Genomic DNA, 5,735 nt, shown 5'->3' on the forward strand with positions numbered 1-5,735 from the left:
AACAGACTGAGAACAAAGAGTAAGTGTTTCTCCTGCAACCCGTTCCTTTTGTGCTGGATGAACGAACGTCTCTCCACATGCTCAGTTCTGAAATTTAAGTGTGTGTGAAAGCCGTCCTTTACCTAGCTTGAAGCTAACACAAAGTTTCTTTTCAGTTGCAAACTCCATTACATGTATATATATGGTGAGGTACAAGCTACAACTCGGTTTTACAGTGAAAGCGGCAGGCACTTCAAACCGGCCCTAGGACACAGTCTGAGAACACAGAGTAAGTGTTTGTCCTGCAACCCGTTCCCTTTGTGATGGATGAACGAACGTCTCTCCACATGCTCAGTTCTGAGAGATAAGTGTGTGTGAAAGCAGTCCTTCACCTAGATTGAAGGGAACACAAAGTTTATTTTCAGTTGCAAACTCCACTCCATACATATATATGGGGAGCTACAAGCTCCAACTCGGTTTTACAGTGAAAACGGCAGGCACTTCAAACCGGCCCTAGGAAACAGACTGAGAACACAGAGTAAGTGATTCCCCTGCAACCCGTTCCCTTTGTGCTGGATGAACGAACGTCTCTCCACATGCTGAGTTCTGAGAGATAAGTGTGTGTGAAAGCCGTCCTTCACCTAGCTTGAAGGGAACTCAAAGTTTCTTTTTGGTTGGAAACTCCACTCCATACATATATATGGGGAGCTACAAGCTCCAACTCTGTTTTACAGTGAAAACGGCAGGCATTTCAAATTGGCCCTAGGAAACAGACTGAGAACACAGAGTAAGTGTTTCTCCTGCAACCCGTTCCCTTTGTGATGGATGAACGAACGTCTCTCCACATGCTCAGTTCCTAGAGTTATGTGTGTGTGAAAGCCGTCCTTCACCAAACTTGAAGGGAACACAAAGTTTCTTTTCAGTTGCAAACTCCACTCCATACATATATATGGGGAGCTACAAGCTCCAACTCGGTTTTACAGTGAAAACAGCAGGCACTTCAAACCGGCCCTAGGAAACAGACTGAGAACACAGAGTAAGTGATTCCCCTGCAACCCGTTCCCTTTGTGCTGGATGAACGAACGTCTCTCCACATGCTGAGTTCTGAGAGATAAGTGTGTGTGAAAGCCGACCTTCACCTAGCTTGAAGGGAACTCAAATTTTCTTTTTGGTTGGAAACTCCACTCCATACATATATATGGGGAGCTACAAGCTCCAACTCTGTTTTACAGTGAAAACGGCAGGCATTTCAAATTGGCCCTAGGAAACAGACTGAGAACACAGAGTAAGTGTCTCTCCTGCAACCCGTTCCCTTTGTGATGGATGAACGAACGTCTCTCCACATGCTCAGTTCCTAGAGTTAAGTGTGTGTGAAAGCCGTCCTTCACCAAACTTGAAGGGAACACAAAGTTTCTTTTCAGTTGCAAACTCCACTCCATACATATATATGGTGAGGTACAAGCTCCAACTCGGTTTTACAGTGAAAAGGTCAGGCACTTCAAACCGGCCCTAGGACACAGACTGAGAACACAGAGTAAGTGTTTCTCCTGCAAACCGTTCCCTATGTGCTGGATGAACGAACGTCTCTCCACATGCTCAGTTCTGAGAGATAAGTGTGTGTGAAAGCAGTACTTCATCTAGATTGAAGGGAACACAAAGTTTCTTTTCAGTTGCAAACTCCACTCCATACATATATATGGGGAGCTACAAGCTCCAACTCGGTTTTACAGTGAAAACGGCAGGTATTTCAAATTTGCCCTAGGAAACAGACTGAGAACACAGAGTAAGTGTTTCTCCTGCAACCCGTTCCGTTTGTGATGGATGAAAGAACGTCTCTCCACATGCTCAGTTCTGAAATTTAAGTGTGTGTGAAAGCCGTCCTTTACCTAGCTTGAAGCTAACACAAAGTTTCTTTTCAGTTGCAAACTCCAATCCATACATATATATGGGGAGGTACAAGCTACAACTCGGTTTTACAGTGAAAGCGGCAGGCACTTCAAACCGGCCCTAGGACACAGTCTGAGAACACAGAGTAAGTGTTTGTCCTGCAACCCGTTCCCTTTGTGATGGATGAACGAACGTCTCTCCACATGCTCAGTTCTGAGAGATAAGTGTGTGTGAAAGCAGTCCTTCACCTAGATTGAAGGGAACACAAAGTTTATTTTCAGTTGCAAACTCCACTCCATACATATATATGGGGAGCTACAAGCTCCAACTCGGTTTTACAGTGAAAACGGCAGGCACTTCAAACCGGCCCTAGGAAACAGACTGAGAACACAGAGTAAGTGATTCCCCTGCAACCCGTTCCCTTTGTGCTGGATGAACGAACGTCTCTCCACATGCTCAGATCTGAGAGATAAGTGTGTGTGAAATCCGTCCTTCAACTAGCTTGAATGGAACACAAAGTTTCTTTTCAGTAGCAAACTCCACTCCATACATATATATGGGGAGCTACAAGCTCCAACTCGGTTTTACAGTGAAAAAGGCAGGCACTTCAAACCGGCCCTAGGAAACAGACTGAGAACAAAGAGTAAGTGTTTCTCCTGCAACCCGTTCCTTTTGTGCTTGATGAACGAACGTCTCTCCATATGCACAGTTCTGAAATTTAAGTGTGTGTGAAAGCCGTCCTTTACCTAGCTTGAAGCTAACACAAAGTTTCTTTTCAGTTGCAAACTCCATTCCATGTATATATATGGTGAGGTACAAGCTACAACTCGGTTTTACAGTGAAAGCGGCAGGCACTTCAAACCGGCCCTAGGACACAGTCTGAGAACACAGAGTAAGTGTTTGACCTGCAACCCGTTCCCTTTGTGATGGATGAACGAACGTCTCTCCACATGCTCAGTTCTGAGAGATAAGTGTGTGTGAAAGCAGTCCTTCACCTAGATTGAAGGGAACACAAAGTTTATTTTCAGTTGCAAACTCCACTCCATACATATATATGGGGAGCTACAAGCTCCAACTCGGTTTTACAGTGAAAACGGCAGGCACTTCAAACCGGCCCTAGGAAACAGACTGAGAACACAGAGTAAGTGATTCCCCTGCAACCCGTTCCCTTTGTGCTGGATGAACGAACGTCTCTCCACATGCTCAGATCTGAGAGATAAGTGTGTGTGAAATCCGTCCTTCACCTAGCTTGAATGGAACACAAAGTTTCTTTTCAGTAGCAAACTCCACTCCATACATATATATGGGGAGCTACAAGCTCCAACTCGGTTTTACAGTGAAAACGGCAGGCACTTCAAACCGGCCCTAGGAAACAGACTGAGAACACAGAGTAAGTGTTTCTCCTGCAACCCGTTCCGTTTGTGATGGATGAACGAACGTCTCTCCACATGCTCAGTTCTGAAATTTAAGTGTGTGTGAAAGCCGTCCTTTACCTAGCTTGAAGCTAACACAAACTTTCTTTTCAGTTGCAAACTCCATTACATGTATATATATGGTGAGGTACAAGCTACAACTCGGTTTTACAGTGAAAGCGGCAGGCACTTCAAACCGGCCCTAGGACACAGTCTGAGAACACAGAGTAAGTGTTTGTCCTGCATCCCGTTCCCTTTGTGATGGATGAACGAACGTCTCCCCACATGCTCAGTTCTGAGAGATAAGTGTGTGTGAAAGCAGTCCTTCACCTAGATTGAAGGGAACACAAAGTTTATTTTCAGTTGCAAACTCCACTCCATACATATATATGGGGAGCTACAAGCTCCAACTCGGTTTTACATTGAAAACGGCAGGCACTTCAAACCGGCCCTAGGAAACAGACTGAGAACACAGAGTAAGTGATTCCCCTGCAACCCGTTCCCTTTGTGCTGGATGAACGAACGTCTCTCCACATGCTGAGTTCTGAGAGATAAGTGTGTGTGAAAGCCGTCCTTCACCTAGCTTGAAGGGAACTCAAAGTTTCTTTTTGGTTGGAAACTCCACTCCATACATATATATGGGGAGCTACAAGCTCCAACTCTGTTTTACAGTGAAAATTGCAGGCATTTCAAATTGGCCCTAGGAAACAGACTGAGAACACAGAGTAAGTGTTTCTCCTGCAACCCGTTCCCTTTGTGATGGATGAACGAACGTCTCTCCACATGCTCAGTTCCTAGAGTTAAGTGTGTGTGAAAGCCGTCCTTCACCAAACTTGAAGGGAACACAAAGTTTCTTTTCAGTTGCAAACTCCACTCCATACATATATATGGGGAGGTACAAGCTCCAACTCGGTTTTACAGTGAAAAGGTCAGGCACTTCAAACCGGCCCTAGGACACAGACTGAGAACACAGAGTAAGTGTTTCTCCTGCAAACCGTTCCCTATGTGCTGGATGAACGAACGTCTCTCCACATGCTCAGTTCTGAGAGATAAGTGTGTGTGAAAGCAGTACTTCATCTAGATTGAAGGGAACACAAAGTTTCTTTTCAGTTGCAAACTCCAATCCATACATATATATGGGGATGTACAAGCTCCAAATCGGTTTTACAGTGAAAACGCAGGCACTTCAAACCAGCAATAGGAAACAGACTGAGAACACAGAGTAAGTGTTTCTCCTGCAACCCGTTCCCATTGTGCTGGATGAACGAACGTCTCTCCACATGCTCAGTTCTGAGAGATAAGTGTGTGTGAATGCCGTCCTTCACCTAGCTTGAAGGGAACACAAAGTTTCTTTTCAGTTGCAAACTCCAATCCATACATATATATGGGGAGCTACAAGCTCCAACTCGGGTTTACAGGGAAACGGCAGGCACTTCAAACCGGCAATAGGAAACAGACTGAGAACACAGAGTAAGTGTTTCTCCTGCAAACCGTTCCCTATGTTCTGGATGAAAGAACGTCTCTCCACATGCTCAGTTCTGAGAGATAAGTGTGTGTGAAAGCCGTCCTTCACCTAGCTTGAAGGGAACACACAGTTTCTTTTAAGTTGCAAACTCCACTCCATACATATATATGGGGAGGTACAAGCTCCAACTCGGTTTTACAGTGAAAACGGCAGGCACTGCAAACCGGCCCTAGGAAACAGACTGAGAACACAGAGTAAGTGTTTCTCCTGCCACCCGTTCCCTTTGTGCTGGATGAACGAACGTCTCTTCACATGCTCAGTTCCTAGAGATAAGTGTGTGTGAAAGCCGTCCTTCACCTAGCTTGAAAGAACTCAAAGTTTCTTTTCAGTTGCAAACTCCACTCCATACATATATATGGGGAGCTACAAGCTCCAACTCGGTTTTACAGTGAAAACGGCAGGCATTTCAAATTGGCCCTAGGAAACAGACTGAGAACACAGAGTAAGTGTTTCTCCTGCAACCCGTTCCCTTTGTGTTGGATGAACGAACGTCTCTCCACATGCTCAGTTCTGAGAGATAAGTGTGTGTGAAAGCCATCCTTCACCTAGCTTGAAGGGAAACACAGGTTGTTTTCAGTTGCAAATTCCATTCCATACATATATATGGGGAGGTTCAAGGTCCAAATCGGTTTTACAGTGAAAAAGGCAGGCACTTCAAACCGGCCCTAGTACACAGACTGAGAACACAGAGTGAGTGTTTCTCCTGCAAACCGTTCCCTTTGTGCTGGATGAACGAACGTCTCTCCACATGCTCAGTTCTGAGAGAAAAGTGTGCGTGAAACCTGTCATTCAACTAGCTTGAAGGGAACACAAAGTTTCTTTTCAGTTGCAAACTACACTCCATACATATATATGGGGAGGTTCAAGCTCCAATCGGTTTTACAGTGAAAACGGCAGGCACTTCAAACCGGCACTAGGAAACAGACTGAGAA

This window comes from Vicugna pacos, chromosome 2 (assembly GCF_048564905.1).
Source record: "Vicugna pacos chromosome 2, VicPac4, whole genome shotgun sequence".
In the NCBI taxonomy this organism is placed as follows: domain Eukaryota; kingdom Metazoa; phylum Chordata; class Mammalia; order Artiodactyla; family Camelidae; genus Vicugna; species Vicugna pacos.